A 19762-nucleotide genomic window follows, 5' to 3' on the forward strand; every position below is an offset into this window, starting at 1 on the left:
TGGTACATGGTCAATGGCCATTAGCTGCCTGAAATTTTGGGCCTTAGGAAAACAAAAAAATTTACTATATACCTTTTTTATTGTTGTTTTATTAGTTTGAGTTTCATGTCTTCGAGCTGTGGCTTCTCCCTGAGGCATATTTTAATTCCTTTGCCTTGCCACTTGTCTTAGTTTACGTGGGCTGCTATTACAAAATACCATTGACTAGGTGGAATATCAACAACAGACATTTATTGCTCACAGTTCTGGAGGCTGGGAAGTCCAAGATCAAGGCACCAGCAGATTTGGTATCTGGTGAGGGCCTTCTTTCTGGTTCATAGATGGCATCTTTTTGCTGCATTTTCACATGGCAGAAGGAACAAGGACCTCCTCTATAAAGACACTAATCCCCCTGAAGACTGGTCTGGCCTTTGGAAGGGGACGTAAGCCAAAGATCAGACATTATGTCCCCTTCCAAAGCCACACCTCCATTGCATCCCTTTGGGGATTAGGATTTTAATATATAAACTTATGGGTGGGTTACACCATCATGCAGACCATTGAACCACTCTTTACTCCTCTATCTTTCAGCGTGAGTATAATCCCCTTCAGAAAACTTCCCCCTTTACCTTTAAAGTAAGTCAGGAGTCCCAAAACATCCCATGCTTTTCTCTAGGATAGTATGTACCATAATGTGTTGATATTATCTATTTATTGGTTTGCCCTAATTATAAACCCATATATTCCTTGAACATAAGAACCATTTTGTTGATTGCATTCCCTCACCACCAACACAATGTCTGGCACACAGTGAGAACTCAATAAGTATACACTAAGTGAATAATCAAAATTAACATGGTAAATGCTTTTGCCAACTTACTCGTTGTCACCTAAGTCACTAAGTCATTCCTTGGCTAACACATTCATGAGTCTGCACGAATTGTCAAAATACGCATTTGATGTTATCATTTCCTGAATTAAATCAGGTACTCTCTCTTTTCTCTTTTTGAGGCAAGGCCCCTAAGTTGCCCAGGCTGAGTGCAGTGGCACAGTCATAGCTCACTGCAGCCTCAACCTCCCAGGCTCAAGCACTCCTGGTACAACACCATGCCTGGATAATTTTTTATCTCCCTGTATTTCCCAGGCCAATCTCAAACTCATCGGGTCAAGTAATGTTCCTGCCTTGGCCTCACAAATTGCTGGGACTTCAGGTGTGAGCCACCATGCCTGGCCAGGGACTTTTTCTTAAGTAGGGAATTAAAGCATAATTCTATTTCTTGCCAAATGTGTTATGCTATAAAAGACAATGAAGCATTAATGAGTTTTTGGAAATGTGAATTCTGTAAACAATAATCATTTTGATACAAGAGCATAAAATAAAGAAAGGTATGAAGGTATAAGGATAACTTTCTAGGTAAGCACTTTTCTATACACCTGCTGCATGCAGGTTTTGAAGATAAAGAAATAAAGTGAGGACAAACTTCTGTTCTCGAGAAATGCAGAGTCCAGTGAAAAATAAAAAGAATACAAAGGAGTTCTAAAGAAAGAAAGGATAAATGGTAGATTAGAGACACAAAAAGTAATGGGCACTCAAAAAGGCAGTTGAATAAATGAATGAATTTATCATGTGAACTTATTATGTCTGAACATCTGAGCTAAAAAGACAGCTACTAATGTTTTTCTGCAAACTGTAGTTTTTCAGAGGAAAATGAAAGGCATCACAACCAGTAATAATTGGGGCTTAAAAAGAAAAGTGAGAGGGAAAAAAGTAAAATTAAGCATTAATTAAATATCAAATATTTTACATATAAAATTTCATCTTATTCTATGAAAATGTCCCTGAGTCATTTTTCTGAGATGATTAAAAGACTGTTTATAAAACTTTGCCCACTGTCGCACTGCTTGCCACTGATGATAAAGTTGGAATCGGCATTCTGATCAGCTAGACCTCCCAGCCCTTATTCTGTCTAAAACAACAGGATTTCTTAAGTCCACCTGAGAAAACATGTACTTCAGAATTTCCTACAGGTTATTACAGCAATGGAAAATTGCCACCTTAGACCTAAGGAGTCCAAATATCCAGAGCTTGAGTTTTGGAATCTGCATAAAAACAAGTCCCCACACGTGGTTGTATGTATGATCAGAAGAAATCCTTTTATTATATTGTATTTCCTCCTGGCTGAAGACTGAAAAGAGGATATTTTAGCCTAGCAGTGTATGTCTCTTATTAGGAGGTGAAAGAGACCAAGAGTTTATTCATCAAAACCATAAACAATTTATTATCTTTTTTTTTGCGATGGAATTTCGCTTTTTTTACCCAGGCTGGACATAGCAGCTACCTACCATTAGGCGTCTGCAGAACGATCAGAGAATCTATTAGCAACAAAGTTGCAAGACTCTCCTTTGCCCGCATGAGGAAGAAAAGACTCAAAAAAAAAAAAAAAAAAAAAAAACCAACTCGTTTCAGCTGGATGAAATAAAGGCGTCACTTCTATTTTTAGTCTTTTCATCCAGCTGAAACAAGTTGTATTACTGAACCAATGAAGTAAATTTGGGAAATCTCTCTAAGCATGCCCCAAACTGGAGGTAAGCCAGACATCTATTAGCAAGTGAACAGACAGATTTACCCATTATGCGTATCTGCACAACTGAATACTAAGTTATGTACAAGAACGAACTATTGGCTGGGCACAGTGGCTCATGCGTATAACTTAGCACTTTGGGAGGCTGAGGTGGGTGGATCACCTGAGGTCAAATTAAGACCAGCCTGGCTAACATGGTGAAACCCCATCTCTACTAAAAATATAAAAATTAGCCAGCCTGGTCAACATGGTGAAACCCCGTCTCTACTAGAAATACAAAAAATTAGCTGGGCATGGTGGTGCGTGCCTGTAATCCCAGCTACTTAGGAGGCTGAGGCAGGAGAATTGCCTGAACCCAGGAGGCGGAGGTTGCGGTGAGCCGAGATCGCGCCATTGCACTTCAGCCTGAGTAAAAAGAGTGAAACTCCGTCTCAAAAAAAAAAAAAAATTAGCCAGGTATGGTGGTCTGCATCTGTAATCCCAGCTACTCAGGAGGCTGAGGCGTGAGAATCGCTTGAACCTGGGAGGCGGAGGTTGCAGTGAGCTGAGATGGTGCCACTGCACTCCAGCCTGGGTGACAGTGAGACTCCGTTTCAACAACAACAACAAAAAGGATGGTCGTGGTGGCTCACGCCTGTAATCCTAGCACTTTGGGGAGGCCAAGGTGGGTAGATCACCTGAGCTCAGGAGTTCAAGACCAGGTCGGGCAACATGATAAAATGCTGTCTCTACTAAAAATGTAAAAATATTAGCTGGGCAAGGCAGCTTGCACCTGTAGTTCCAGCTATTTGGGAGATGGAGGCAGGAGAATCAGTTGAGCCTGAGGGCAGAGGCTGCAGTGAACAGAGATTGTGCTACTGCACTCCAGCCTGGATGACAGAGTGAGAATTCATCTCTTAAAAAAAAAAAAAAAAGAGGCTCGGGATGGTGGCTCATGCCTGTAATCCTAACACTTTGACACTGGGAAGCCGAGGCGGGTGGATCCCCTTAGATTGGGAATCCAGCCTGACCCAACATGGAGAAAGCCCATCTCTACTAAAAATACCAAAAAAAGAGAAAAATGACAGAGTTCGTCAACACACCCTGGTAAAGTTAAGGGACTAGAATGTAAAAAGAATGCGCCGTATAGGCAGAATGAAGGGGCACTGGAGCTAGAAGTGATCTTATGGAACACGGAGTCACAAAAGAGCAAGGAGATGCCATTTCTTGCTCAACTCCAGTCCACTGACAACAGTCACCTGGGGGGCTGCTTGTAGGTAACTCAGTGGGAAAGAATGCCATGAGTGACTGTGGGTGTCTGCTGTGTGCATAAGAAGGAAGGGAAAGGCCCAGTATTTGAGATGCTTGAGATCTAACCCCTTCATTTTTCATATGACAAAATCTAGAGCCAGGGAGGTGAGCTAACCAGCTTCGGGGTCACACTGTGAGCTGGCAGTAGAATGTGGCAGGTGATCTGACTCTCAGAATAACATTCCTCTAAGCCAGGGGCTGGCCAAAAATGGACTGACATCCACATACGGCTCATGAGCTCAGCATGGATTTCATTTTTTAATTTTTTGGAGACACAGTCTTGCTCTATTGCCCAGGCTGGAGTGCAGTGGTATGACCTTGGCTCAGCACAACCTCCACTTCCCAGGTTGAACGATTCTTGTGCCTCAGCCTCCCAAGAAGCTGGGATGACTGTCATGCTTCACCTTGCCTAATTTTTTGTGGGGCACTCTTGCCCAGTCAGGAGTGCAGTGGCATGATCTTGGCTCACAGCAACTTCCGCCTCATGGGTTCAAGTGATCCTCCAGCCTCAGCCTCCTGAGTAGCTGTGACTACAGGTACACACCCCATGCCCAGCAAATTATTTTATTTTTAGTACAGACCAGGTTTCACCATGTTGACCAAGCTGGTCTCAAACTTCTAGCCTGAAGCAACCCACCCGCCTCAGCCTCTCAAAGTGCTGAGATTACAGGCATGAGCCGTAGCACCCAGCCAGATTTCATATTTTTAATGGTGAAAAAAAAAATCTAAACAATATTACATGACAGATGCTAGTTCTGTAAAATTTAAATTTTAGTGTTTCTAAATACATTTGTACAGGAACACAGTCACACCCATCGAGTTCTGTATTATCTAAGGCTACTTTTCCACTACTCGGGAAGAGACAGGTATTTGTGACAAACACCATATGGCCCAGAATGCTGCAAGTTTCCAGAAAAAAGTTTCTTACTCGCACTTTCTTCCAGTGTCTCTTGAACTTTAATGTCCATACACACCACCTAGAGAACTAGTTACAATTCAAATTCTGTTTCAGTGGATCTGGGCTGAGGCCTAAAATTCTACACTGTTAATAAGTACCAGGTGATGCCATGGCTGCTGGTCCACGGACCACACTTTGAGTTGTGAGGATCAACTCCAGTGTGTCTCTACATGTCAACCTGAACCAGCAGCAGCAGTACCTGGGGATGTTAGGAATGCAGATACACAGGAACACCTAGACCTGCTAAACTGAAAATCTGAGTGGGGCCCAGAAAGCTACATTTTATAGTAACAAGCTATCCGCCAACACAGTGGCTCATGCCTGTAATCCCAGCAGTTTGGGAGGCTGAGGCAAGTGGATCACCTGAGGTCAGGAGTTTGAGACCAGCCTGGCCAATATGGTGAAACATCATCTCTACTAAAAATATTTTTTAAATTAGCCAGGTGTGGCATTGCATGCCTGTAATCCCAGCTACTCAAAGGCTAAGGTGGAAGAATCGGTTGAACCCAGGAGGCGGAGGATGCAGTGAGCCAAGATCACATCACAGCACTCTAGCCTGGGAAACAGAGTGAGACTCCATCTCAATCAACCAACCAACCAACCAAATATATTAAGCTATCCAGGTTATTCTGATGCAGGCTTGAATTTGAACACCGTCTCTCCTGCAGGTCCAGACTCTGAGAGATTTAAGGTAAGACTAAGAAAATTCAGTGTCAGCATTAGCACGCTTTCACAGATTTTAAGGCTAGAATTTCCTTAAACATTCCACCTGCAACTCAGCTGACATGAAGCAGGTGGTAGTTTAACAAATAAGTTTTGTATTTATAAAAATGTTTAACACCGCTTCACAGAAAAATTCATCAACCTTACCAAGAAGGAATAGTTGTAAGGAGCATAACATTATAAAAAGAATGACACAGTTAATAATAAAAAGACAGAAAAGACATGGGGCATCATCTGAAGTCATCCTTCACCATTAACTGTTTTTAACTGTGCTTTAAAGGGAATTTCCATAGTCCATCTCTATATGGTCTCCTTATATGGGGCCAGCTTTGCAAAATGGTATGTTGTACTGTCTTTTTTTTTTAAGATGGAGTTTCGCTCTTGTTGCCCCGCCTGGAATGCAATGGTGTGATCTCAGCTCACTGCAACATTCGCCTCCTGGGTTCTAGTGATTCTCCTGCCTCAGCCTCCTGAGTTGCTGTGATTACAGACATGAGCTACCACACCCGGCTAAGTTTGTGTTTTTAGAAGAGATGAGGTTTCATCATTTTGGTCAGGCTTTATCTTGAACTCCTGACCTCAGGTGATCCACCCCGCCTCTGCCTCCCAAAGTGCTGGGATTACAGGTGTGAGCCACTGTGCCTGGCCTGCACTGTTGTCTTTAAACTTTTCAAAGCCAGCTAGGCAGGGATAGACCTGTCACCGTATCCCAGGACAGGCATCAGAATACTCAGTGTAGCATGGATCCTGATAGTAAAAAACAGGGAACTACCTGTTTTTGCAATGAATGGGAGAAAGGTAATTCCAGCAGGGCACATCCACATGCAGACAGGCATATATCTTGAACACAAATGAGGCAAGCCAGGCAAGGCTGTGGTGCACCTGCAGTCCCAGCTACTTGGGAAGCTAAAGCAAGAGGACTGCTTGAGCCCAGGAGTTCAAGGCTGTAGTGAGCTGTGATCACACTACTATACTCCAGCCTAGGGGACAGAGTGTGAACCCATTTCAAAACCAAAACTAAAAAAAAAAACAAAACAGATCAGAATGGACCCAGATGATATACTATTAACTGCACAAAGAGAACTCTATGTACAGTTTGATCCCATTTAAATCAGCCAGAGTATTTTTTAAAAGCCTATAAGCTTATATATTTTTTTCTAAAAGCATGCAGAAAACTGTCACTTTGGAGGAGAGGAACTGATGGAAGAGAAGACAATATACTTTTATATCTTTCTGATTTTTTTTTTTCCTACAGTGGATGACAAGTATTCGTTCAGCACCTGCTGTGCATTGTTTTATGTACTGAGGATACAGCAGCCCACCTGGAGCTGACATTCTAGTGGGGAAAAAAAGTAAGTGTACCTTTAAAAATTCTTACTTTAAATTTTTTCCTTTTTTGAGAAAGGGTCTCACTCTGTTGCCCAGGCTAGAGTGCATTGGCTCAATTTTGGCTCACTGCAACCTCTGCCTCCCAGGTTCAAAGGATTCTTATGTCTCAGCCTCCTGAGTAGCTGGGATTATAGGCATGCATCACAATGCCCAGCTAATTTTTTTTTTAAAGCAAACACAGGGTTTTGCCAGGTTGGCCAGACTTGTCTTGAGCTCCTGGCCATAAGTGATCCACCTACCTCGGATTTCCAAAGTGCTGGGATTACCGGTGTGAGCCACCATACCCAGCCCCAAAGAAGTAAATTTTAGAGTGTGTTTTTTTACACGCCATATCTGTGGTCTAACCACACTTGATATGTGGTCCATAGGACACTGACAATCCACACTTTGTGACAAGTTGGTGATCATATGAGGAGGCAGCACCATAATGGAGATCAACTATGGCACCAATGTGCCATTCAGCTCAGCTCACATTTTTGTTTTCTTACAAGGAAAACAAAACATTTTTGCTTTCTTAATGCAGGAAGCAGAAGGCACTGGTTTCCATTCTGGCACAAATGCCTTAGCCTGCCATGTTGGCCAGGCTGGTCTCAAACTCTTGGCCTCAAGTGATCTTCCCTCTTTGGCCCTGAAAGTGCTGGCATTACAGGTGTGAGCCACCGTGCCACACTGCCACCTGCTCATTTATAGAGCTCTCTGTGATTCACTTGCAACCAAGATTGAGAATCCCTGGTGCAGAATGCCTCCCTGAGTCCAGGAATGATATGCAGCCCCCGCTTCCCTTCCAGGCATGTCTGTGTCTCCCTGTGGTTGTTTCTGTGAGACCCTGCATTTTCGAGTTTTGCTTTTATTTGTGTCACCTGAGCATGTTCCCACAGTCACCCTGACCATGCTGCTGGCTGCATATTATTCCTTTTGTATCTTTCATCCTGGGTTTTCTCCCACCTCTTTGGGGGTCAGTCTTTTCTTGCCTTACATTGTGCTGCTTTCTCTCCTGGCACCAAAGAATGAGGCAACCAGTGCAGAGTGGGAGCTGCAGTCATCCTCATCATCACTAAGGTATTATGAACCTGGAAAGAGAGATGATCTGTTTCAACACAGCACACTCCCCAAGCACCCTTGATAAATGTTGGCTGTCATTGTCATTGTTGATGTTCTGGTGATTATTGCTGATGCTAGGTAGATTCTTCCTGGGATCAGGGGAGATACCTAGCTGTCCTGTCCCTTGGTGTCCTTATCAGGGTCCTTCCCTAATTCTGCAGCTAAGGCATCTGCCAGGGCTGGGGTCTCATCTGAAGATTCAACTGGGGAAGGGCCCACTTCGAAGCTCACCTGGTTGTTGGCAGAACTAGGTCCCTCAATTTTTCAAATGTTGAAATACTTATTACTGTGGAAACAGCCAGTGCCCCAGGTACCTTTTACAATGAACTCTTGAGAAACTCTCTATGATCTGGGCACTAAAGGGTTAATTCCTGGCACTACAGGGGTCCCTGGGCCTCTGCCTGTTGGATGATGCCCTTGTCAAACTGGTTATCTATTTTGAATATCACCTCTTCTTGCCGTGCTTGGGAACCAGGGGGCTTTGCCATTTCCCTTTTGCAGTTCCTTGCATCCTCATCCTGGGAAAGTTAGCTTAACACAGCAGAGATACTGTTAATCTGGGCTGGGTTTTACCCATTGCTGCTGGTGCACGATGCTGGCTTGGGCCCAGTGCCCTCAGTGGATGGTGCTCTCTGCACAGCTACAAATGACCGTTCCTGCCCCAAGGGACTGAACTCCAGATACCACCTGCCCCTCAACCAGACAGCCTGTTTATGGCGTCTGCAGTGCAGGTCTACTTTCTGAGCATCCTGTCTGCCTGGTGCTCTGTTGTATCCTCCCTGCAGTGGCCAGTTTTTTTTTGTCCTTGGTTTTAGCATCTGGCTCATATAACTCCCTTCCCCTCCTTTGTCTCATTTTGCCAGGGGTCACGGGTATCAGCGGTCCAGGGAAGGAAGCAAAACAAATAGAGAATGGCTGTGACATTGCAGGGAAGCAACTACAGAGGTAAGTGGGGGGAGGTGGCATGACTCACACAGGCCTCATGATTTCACCATCTGCTCATGCTTCTGACACTCTAGTTCCCTACATGGCATGGGTCTTTGTTTAAGAGAATGGCTGTGACATTGCAGGGAAGCAACTACAGAGGTAAGTGGGGGGAGGTGGCATGACTCACACAGGCCTCATGATTTCACCATCTGCTCATGCTTCTGACACTCTAGTTCCCTACATGGCATGGGTCTTTGTTTATGTCACTTGAGAGGGGTCTGGAAGGTTCAATTTTTGTGAAGCAGCATTCGATATAAAACTATCTCAAGGCCAGAAATGGAGGCTCACGCTTGTAATCTCAGCACTTTGGGAGGTTGTGGCAGGAGGATCACTTGAGGCCAGGAGTTTGAGACCACCATGGGCAACATAGCAAGACCCCATCTCTACAAAAAAGGAAGTATCCTCGTGTTTGATTATAGAGGGCTTCCTAAGATCTCTGGGGATTTATAGCATATGCAGTATGTTAACCATGCTTTTAAAAACTAGCTAAGTCAGCTGGGCATGGTGGCTTACACCTGTAATGCCAGCACTTTTGGAGGCTGAGGTGGGTGGATCACCTGAGGACAGGAGTTCAAGACCAGTCTGACCAGGTGAGCCCTGTCTTTACTAAAGATAGAAAGATTAGCCTGGCATGGTGACAGGCACCTGTAAATTCTAGCTACGCAGAAGGCTGAGGCATGAGAATCGTTTGAATCCAGGAGGCAGAGGTTGCAATGAGCTGAGATTGCACCATGGCACTCCAGCCTGGACAACAGAGTGAGACTCTATCTCAAAAAAAAAAAAAAAAAAGCAAAAGAACAACAGCAAATATTGACAAGTCAGAGCCTAAACATACTGGACCCTGGGATTTGAGAAAGGATGGTGGACTTGCAGTTGCTATAGGGGTAAGAAGAGGGCAAAGATGATGTGGCCTAGCACTGTGCCTTGGTACATGTTGCTTTTGCCATTGTTATCATCTTACATAGCCTGCATTCTAGTGGGAGATTCCAGACAGTGCATGAGTGCAGAAGGATGTAAGATTTTCATCTGAGGTGCTAGCTTGGATTTGTGAAGCCCTAGATCATGAAGCAGGAAGCCCCAGCACCCCACCTGAATTCTAGATTTCGTCCAGAGTTGGTTCTGATTCTTCCCTCTGCTGCTGCCTGAAAACCCACACTTGCTTTTGGATTTGATGGCCACTTCCACCTCACTTTGCCTTAACCAAAGACCTTTGCACAGACCTCATGAGCAAGGAAAGGTTACCCACCCCCAGGCCCTAGATCAAAGAGGGGAGGTGCTGTAGGTTTATTTGGCCTTCAGGAAGTGTTTTCAGGGGACACAGTTTGGGGGTGCAGTGACGAATCACATGGGGCTCTTGACCTCAGGTAGTGTGTAATTTTGTTCAGGAGATAAGTAGGTAGAGGAAGGCATAGAAAGTTCCATGGCAAGGAGCCACATCTGTTTTGCATGGCCTCCATAATTTCTTTTTTCTTTTTTTGCGATGAAGTCTCCCTCTGTTGTGCAGGCTGGAGTTCAGTGTGCAGTGGCACCAACTCAGCCACTGAACACAAAACTGTGGGCAATGCAGTCTGTGATGTTCTCTGGTGTCTGCATAAAGATAATGACTACTGATGTACAGAAAGTCCTTTTTTTTTTTTTAATTTTTTATTGCATTTTAGGTTTGGGGGTACATGTGCAGAACATGCAAGACAGTTGCATAGGTACACACATGGCAGTGTGTTTTGCTTCCTTTCTCCCCTTCACCCACATTTGGCATTTCTTCCCAGGCTATCCCTCCCCAGCTCCCCCCGCCGCTGGCCCTCCCCTTTTCCCCCCAATAGACCCCAGTGTTTAGTACTCCCCTCCCTGTGTCCATGTGTTCTCATTTTTTATCACCCGCCTATGAGTGAGAATATGCGGTGTTTCATTTTCTGTTCTTGTGTCAGTTTGCTGAGAATGATGTTCTCCAGATTCATCCATGTCCCTACAAACGACACGAACTCATCATTTCTGATTGCTGCATAATATTCCATAGTGTATATGTGCCACATTTTCCCAATCCAGTCTATCATCAATGGGCATTTGGGTTGATTCCAGGTCTTTGCTATTGTAAACAGTGCTGCAATGAACATTTGTGTGCATGTGTCCTTATAGTAGAACGATTTATAGTCCTTTGGATATATACCCAGTAATGGGATTGCTGGGTCAAATGGAATTTCTATTTCTAAGGCCTTGAGGAATCGCCACACTGTCTTCCACAATGGTTGGACTAATTTACACTCCCACCAACAGTGTAAAAGTGTTCCTTTTTCTCCACATCCTCTCCAGCATCTGTTGTCTCCAGATTTTTTAATGATCGCCATTCTAACTGGCGTGAGATGGTATCTCAATGTGGTTTTGATTTGCATCTCTCTGATGACCAGTGACGATGAGCATTTTTTCATATGATTGTTGCCCTCATATATGTCTTCAGAAAGTCCTTTCTTTTTTCTTTTGAGACAGGGTCTCACTCTTGCTGAGGCTGGAGTGCAGTGACACAATTATGGCTCACTGCAACTTCTGTCTCCTGGATTCAAGTGATTCTTCTGCCTCAACCTCCCTAGTGGTTGGGACTACAGGTGCCTGCCACCATGCCTGCCTAATTTTTGTATTTTTAGTAGATACAGGGTTTCACCATGTTGTCTGGGCTGTTCTTGAACTCCTGGCCACCAGTTATCTGCCCGCCTTGGCCTCCCAAAGTGCTAGGTTTACAGGTGTAATCCACCGTACCCAGCCAAAAGATGCTTTCTGAGTAACATGCTTGCATGAAGGAGCAGCCAGGACAAGATCCCACCTCAACCCCCACCACCTTTATAAAACAAGAAAATTGAAAGAACTAGGTACCTTGCCCTATTTTTTCATCATGTTTCATATTTTGAAACATTTTCATGTTTGAAAGATGATCTAAGATGTGCCCTTTCTGTTTTATACTTTGAGATCAATTAGAATTGCTCTAAAAAAAAAAAACAAAACACATGCACTTTTTGCATATCAGTAGTCATGGGCTTTTTGCAAACCCCCAAAGATCATCACAGATTGTGTTTTCCACAGGCCTCATTCTTGCCTGAGACATTCCCTTTCTCTGGGCATGTGTAAACCTGGGGAATGACATGGCAGTGGGGGGGGCACATGTTCATATATATGTTTACATGTGTGCCTGTGCAATTGACATCCTTGTGCTTTCCTTCTCCAGACAGCTCAGCAGCACCTCCTATAGTGGGGATATCAGTAGGCACCACAACAGCACCGCAGAGCTGCAGAAAGCCAAAGACAAAAAGGAGGAGACTTGGAAGCTGATGGAGGCTGACAAGGCACAAACAGGGCAGGTGAGATTTGCTCCTTCAGTGATGACAGTGGTTGCAGCTTACAGAGCACCCACTGTGCAAAGTGCTTGTCTATAATACACTGTAAAGGTACTATTTATTGCACCAGAAACTGAGGCCAAAGAGATTTAGTGACTTACCCAAGGTCACTGCTTTTCGGGGATACAGACCCTACTGCGCCCAGCTAATTTTTGTCTTTTTAGTAGAAATAGGATTTCACCATGTTGGCCAGGCTGGTCTTGAACTCCTGGGCTCATCTTTCCTCACCCTCCCAAAATACTGGGATTACAGGTGTGAGCCATTGCACCTGGCCTGTTTTTTATTTCTCATTTAGTCCTTATGATTATGTCCCTGAGAAAGTCTCAGTTGGGTCCTAGCCTGCTTTCAGTACCTAACAGCTACTAGCCTCTCTCTGTAACAAGGAGAGTGGGTTTTGAGCTCCTATTTTTTTTATTTTTTAAAGATCATCTATTTTGGGCAAGTGTTAATAATTCTCCATGTATGGTAGTGATCCAAAGTTTATTTTTAAAAATAAATGATTATGTTTTTTAAAAAATAGGGAATGGAATTTTTAACGTTGGTAAAAAATAAGCATACGGATAAAGAAAAACAATGACAACAAAAAACCCATGAAAAATGGTAGTGGGGGAATGAGGCTGGGACACTTTCTTTTATATCTGCTCTGTTGTCATAATTAAAAGAACTAGAGAAGCAAGATAAAACAAATTCAAAAGCTAGCAGAAGACAAGAAATAACTAAGTTCAGTGCAGAACTGAAGGAGGTAGAGACACAAAAAAACCCTTAAAAAAAAAAAATCAATGTGCCCAGGAGGTGGTTTTTGGAAAGGATCAACAAAATAGACCACTAGTCAGACTAATAAAAAAGAAAAGGAAGAAGAGATGCAATAAAAAGTGAGAAAGGGGATCTTACCACTGATCCCACAGAAATACAAACTACCATCAGCGATTACTACAAACACTTCTTGCAAGTAAACCAGTAAATCTAGATGATATGGATAAATTCCTAGACACGTATACCCCTCAAGACTAAACCAGGAAGAAGTTAAATCCCTGAATAGATGGATAACAAGGTCTGAAATTAAGGCAGCAATTAATAGCCTACCAAACAAAAATCCAGGACCAGATGGGTTCATAGCCAAATTTTACCATAGGTAAAAAGGAGCTGGTACCATTCCTTCTGAAACCATTCAAAACAATACAAAAAGAGCAAATCCTACCTAACTCATTTATGAAACCAACATCATCCTGATACCAAAACCTGGCAGAGATACAACTGAAAAAGAAAATTTCAGGCTTATATCCATGATGACCATTAATGGGAAAATCTTCAATAAAATACTCACAAACTGAATCCAACAGCATATCAAGAAGCTCCATCATGATCCAGTAAGCTTCATCCCCGAAATGCAAGGCTGGTTCAATGTATGCAAATCTTTAAGCATAATCTATCATCACATAAACAGAACCAAGACAAAAACCACGATTATCTCAATAGATGCAGAGAATGCCTTTGACAAAATTCAACGGCCCATTATGCTAAAAAATCTCACAAAACTAGGTATTAATGGGAGGTATCTCAAGATAAGAGCTACTTATGGTAAACCCACAGACAATAACATAGTGTTTAGGCAAAAACTGGAAGCACTCCCTTTGAAAACCAACACAAGACAAGGATGCTCTCTCTCACCACTCCTACTCAACATAGCATTAGAGGTTCAGGTCAGGGAAATCAGGCAAGAAAAAGAAATCAAGGGTATTCAACTAGGCAAAGAGGAAGTCAAATTGTCTCTATTTGCAGATGACATGATTGTATATTTAGAAGACCCCAGCATCTCAGCCCAAAATCTCCTTAAGCTGATAAGCAAATTCAGCAAAGTCTAAGAATACACAATCAGTGTGCAAAAGTCACACGCATTCGTGTATGCCAACAACAGACAGCCAAATCATGAGTGAACTCCCATTCACAATTACTATAAAGAGAGTAAAATATCTAGGAATACATCTAACAAAGGATGAAAGGACCTCTTGAAGGAGAATTACAAACCACTGCTCAAATAAGAGAGGAAGCAAACAGATGGAAAAACATTCCATGCTTATGGTTAGGAAGAATCAATATTGTGAAAATGGCCATACTGCCCCAAATAATTTATACATTCAATGTTAACCCATCAAGCTACCATTGACTTTCTTCACAAAATTGGAAAAAACTACCTTAAACTTCATATATAACCAAAAGAGAGCCTCTGTGGCCAAGACAATCCTAAGCAAACAAACAAACAAACAATAACAACAACAACAACAACAACAACAAAAAGCTAGAGGCATCATGCTACCTGACTTCAAACTATACTACAAGGCTAGAGTAATCAAAACAACATGGTTCTGATATCAAAACAGAGATATAGACCAGTGGAATAGAAGAGAGGCCTCAGAAATAATACCACACATCTACAACCATCTGATCTTTGACATATTTGACAAAAACAAGCAATGGGGAAAGGATTCCCTATTCAATAAATGGTGTTGGAGAAACTGGCTAGCCATCTGCAGAAAGCTGAAACTGCATCCCTTCCTTACACCTTATACACAAATTAACTCCAATTGGATTAAATATTTAAACAGAAGACCTAACACCATAAAAACCCTAGAAGAAAATCTAGGCAATACCATTCTGGACACAGGCATAGGCAAGAACTTCATGACTAAAACACCAAAAGCAATGGCAACAAAAGCCAAAATAGACAAATGGGATCTAATTAAACTTAAGAGCTTCTGCACAGCAAAAGAAATAATCATTAGAGTGAACTGGCAACCAACAGAATGGGAAAAAAATTTTGCAATCTATCCATATGACAAAGGGCTAATATCCAGAATCTAGAAAGAAATTAAACAAATTTACAAGAGAAAACAACCCCATCAAAAAGTGGGCAAAGGATATGACATTTATGCAGCCAACAAACATGATCAAAAGCTCATCATCACTGGTCATTAGAGAAATGCAAATCAAAATCACATTGAGATACCATCTCATGCCAGTTAGAATGATGATCGTTAAAAAAATCAGGAGACAACAGATGCTGGAGAGGATGTGGAGAAATAGGAATGCTTTTACACTGTTGGCAGGAGTGTAAATTAGTTCCACCACTGTGGAAGACAGTGTGGCAATTCCTCAAGGATATAGAACTAGAAATACCATTTGACCCAGATATCCCATTACTGGGTATATACCCAAAGGATTATAAATCGTTCTGTTATAAAGACACCTGCATACACATGTTTATTGTGACACTGTTTACAATAGCAAAGACTTGGAACCCACCCAAATGCCCATCAATGATAGACTGGATAAAGTAAATGTGGCACATATATACCATGGAATACTATGCAGTCATAAAAAAGGATGAGTTCATGTCTTTTTTAGAGATATGGATTTAACTGGAAACCATCATTCTCAGAAAACTGACACAAGAACAGAAAACCAAACACTGCATGTTCTCACTTATAAGTGGGTGTTTAACAATAAGAAGACAGGGACATCGGGAAGGGAACATCACACACCAGGGCCTGTCAGGAGGAGTAGGGGGTAAGGGAGAGATAGCAGGGCATGGAGGGATTGGGGAGGGATAACATTAGGAAAAATATTTAATCTAGATGATGGGGATGGATGCAGCAAACACCATAGCACGCGTATACCTATGTAACAAACCTACACGTTCTACATATGTACCCTAGAACTTAGTGTAATTATTAAAAATAAATAAATAAATCATGAGATGCAATCTTGTTATGTTTCCCAGGTGGTTCTCAAACTCCTGGGCTCAGGCAACCTCAAACTCCCAAGTAGCTGGGACTATAGGTGTATATCACAATACCCAGCAATTTTTTTCTACAATTTTAAATATTTGACTCTCATTACAGAACCAATAATATAAGTAGAGGAACAATCCTACCAAGTATATAATACCCAAATAATAAGTGTTTAAGAAAAACATCTATATGCTATTTGTTGTACAGTTTTTCAACTAAAAGGTGCCAGGGAGATTCTGTCATTACCACAAGTAATTTGATCAACTGAAGATTTATACTGGCAAAAATATAGATGTCACAGTAGTATGATTTAAAAGTCAAAGTATTAATATTTATCTAATTAAACCTTAACCAAATTTCATATTTTCTCTATTGGGGAAAGCATTTCCTAATGTGATTTTTCTGTTGCTGTGTATCTTCCAGTTCATTTTTGTTCAGCCCCCATGCTGTCACAGTACTCATCAATATTTTGTTAGTTACCAACATTAAATAAAATTTTTAAATCAACTAGCCATATGTCTATGGCTTTCTCTGACCAACTTTGTATTACCAACATAAAAAAAGATAGATAAACCACTGCTAAATTTTAAAAGTAAATAACATGCCAAAGTTGACTGAGTGAGAACATTTTGCAAGAGACCACTTTACCTTGGTAATAAGTCAAGTCTTCATCATCTGGTTTAGGGCATGAATCCACACACAGTTAGAGGAAAATGCTTTAGAGCAAAAATATACAATAAAAATGAGCAAGTTGATTTTTTATTTTTATTGTATAATTTTTAAACTGCCAGTTCATATCCAGCTTCCCCCTCCAAAAAACAAAAACACATTCTGGGAAAAGATTAGTCACATGCCTGTATATTAAATAACATTTCTTGATACAATTAAAATATGGTCTCTGTTCTAAAAATAGATTTTGGTTACCTATTTCTTCCTCCAGCTGTCTAAATCTGTAAAATATTCAATGAAAACTGACCTTGAGCTCCATACCAAATAGTGAGAGTCAATATATTATAATTTACCATCACAAATTATCTGTCCTGAGGCAGAATGTGAAATTCAATTAATGGATGACATAACTTTTGTCACCTAAACTGAAAGGAACCTTATGCCCTAAAACAAGGTAGAAAGATCCACTGTCCCTTGTCCATTATTTATCTCTGGTTAAAAGACTAATCTGTCACTCCAAAATGGCAGTCTTGATTCCTCTGCATGAAAACCGCTTAAGAAGGTCCCAATGCTTTCCTTTGTCCTAAAAGAGTGCAGAGAATCCCCTGCTGTATTTGCAATGTGTGAGAGCTAAATGTACAAAAGTCTAATAATAAAGGTTTATTTTCTTATTGAGGATACTCTTCCCAGAAAGATGAAAACATTAACAATTTTAAAAATCCAATTATTTTCACTCTATAGGTCCTATCTTATTTGGGTCCACATAAACTAGTAAGCCCCTAAAAACCTTCATAGGCACTCAGATATCCAATGAGAGAGACTGCTGGAAGAACAGAGTCCTGGCAGTTGTACCTCTATTCCCTTAAGTATTATCTAAATATATTTCTTCCCATGGGTTCCCACTTCCTTAAGTATTATCTAAATATATTTCTTTCTATGGGTTCCCACTTCCAGATTCTACTAATACAGGGCTCCATGGCAGTTTCCAATAATCTTCAAATCTTCAGTCTATGAAAGCACAGATTCCTGAAAGCATGGCCTCAAATGACCAAGTGGGAGCGCTTTATATCTCTGCTCCTGAATAACAACCTAAATGGAGTCTTGACTAACTACCAGCACAGACACACCTCCAACTACCCAGCTGAACTTCATGACTGATTTGACAGCCAATGATGCCCCTGACCCAGCCTGCATGGTTATGGGAAGGACATCAGTGATTTGGGAAAAGAGACAGAGATGAGGAGACACCTGCCCTGGGCCACAGATCTATGTAGTTCAGCAATCTCCAGCCCATCAATACTCAAGGGGCTCTAAGCCATCCCTCTGTAAGTCAGGATGGAATTAGATGATACCACATTTCTGTCTGCTGTAGAGACTCCTCCCAGTGTCTCAAATGTTTTAGCATCTTACAGCAAAAAACTTCAAGTCCGTCAGTTCTTGATTTAAAAAGAGCACAGCAATCTGTTTAGAGCTTCCTTGAACCCTCTATTTTAATGTGCCTTTGTAGTTAATTCACAGTATCTTGTGTCCTCATCTTTATAATTTATCAGATGTGTCATAAATCTCAATATTTTAATCTCTTATTGAATAATCTGTATTCAGTGTTGTTTCTCTTCAAACTTGGCCTTCCCCTGCTCATTCCACTCTTAGCCATTTCCATTGGGTTCACCAGCTAATTCCCTTCTCATTCTATCCACTGGATGCACCAGACCCACTCCCACTTTATATTATTAAAACACATGCCAGGCCAGGCGTGGTGGCTTACACCTGTAATCCCAGCACTTTGGGAGGCCGAGGCAGGCAGATCACCTGAGGTCAGTAGTTTGAGACCAGCCTGACCAACATGGAGAAACCCTGTCTCTGCTAAAAAATACAAAATTATCTGGGCATGGTGGTAATTCCAGATACTCAGCAGGCTGAGTGTCTCAAAAAACAACCAGCACAACAACAAAAAAACAAACAACAAAAACCTGTCAATGGAATAAAAAGAGAAGGAAGAGTATTGGGCTTTAAAACAAGTTCACATCTCATTTCTACCATGTCTTATGTCCAAAAATAAGCATCCTAATCTCTTTGTGTCTCAAGTTCTCTATCTGAAAAATCATTTGACCAGAACGTTCAACACAGATTGAAGTACTAGAATATATTTTAATTAGTCCTAAGATTCTTTAAATATCTGTAATTCTATGTGCTTTTGGTTCTGTGTATAGGAAAATTCGGAATACATAGCCAGCAGAATTTGAAAATATAATAAAAGAAACACCAAGGAAGAAAAGTCATGGAAAAAGAAAAAATAAATAAATAAGCATTATGGAAGTAGGCAAAAATACTAGCCTAAAAGGAAATCAAAACTGGGAAGTTAAATAATTTCTCTCCAAGACTTGCCAAATCTTGGTTTTGTAAAACTTCCAGTCCTATGGCCAAACTTTTACTCTGCCCTAAAGGCTTTGATGGTTAATTTAAAAAAAAAATGCTGGTTACCACAAAAATTGTCAAATTTATTAGGACAAACTCAAGGACTAACCTCATTTTTAACAGTAATCTAAAATGAGAGTTTAACTTATTTAAACTCATTAATTTAGATATTAATTAAAATTAATCTGACTAATTTTATTTAGACCTATACATTGATCAAAGTGCTGCACAGATATCTCTATCAATCTGTACTGAGGAGTAAGAGAAAGATTTGAAAGCCAGATAGCCTGATGGTCAAACTGTGGGTCAGCTACTTTGTGAACTATGTGATCATGATCTAATTAATCAACCTCTCTAAACCACAGTTGCCTATTTAATTAACAGTAGGCTATAAGAACACAGATGTTGTGAAGACTTTATGAGATAAATGCATAGCACGTAATAGGGTGGTTAGCCCAGAATGCTATACTCGATAGATATTAGTTTCTTCCATTTATATTT

The 19762-nt window shown here is 41.3% G+C and overlaps 2 pseudogenes across 2 annotated transcripts in view; both read left to right on the forward strand.

The window, feature by feature from the left end:
- Positions 1-19762, forward strand: part of LOC103788745 (tubulin beta-4B chain-like) — a 105102-nt pseudogene that overhangs the window by 68499 nt on the left and 16841 nt on the right. The window contains exons 7-9 of the transcript XR_013528465.1: positions 6788-6884; positions 8886-8967; positions 12221-12353. The product of XR_013528465.1 is annotated as a tubulin beta-4B chain-like (transcript). The remainder of the gene's footprint in view (positions 1-6787; positions 6885-8885; positions 8968-12220; positions 12354-19762) is intronic.
- LOC144579888 (caveolin-2 pseudogene) overlaps positions 1-19762 on the forward strand; it is a 48787-nt pseudogene that overhangs the window by 12184 nt on the left and 16841 nt on the right. The window contains exons 2-4 of the transcript XR_013528464.1: positions 6788-6884; positions 8886-8967; positions 12221-12353. The product of XR_013528464.1 is annotated as a caveolin-2 pseudogene (transcript). The remainder of the gene's footprint in view (positions 1-6787; positions 6885-8885; positions 8968-12220; positions 12354-19762) is intronic.

The sequence above is a fragment of the Callithrix jacchus genome, chromosome 17, assembly GCF_049354715.1.
Source record: "Callithrix jacchus isolate 240 chromosome 17, calJac240_pri, whole genome shotgun sequence".
Lineage (NCBI taxonomy): Eukaryota > Metazoa > Chordata > Mammalia > Primates > Cebidae > Callithrix > Callithrix jacchus.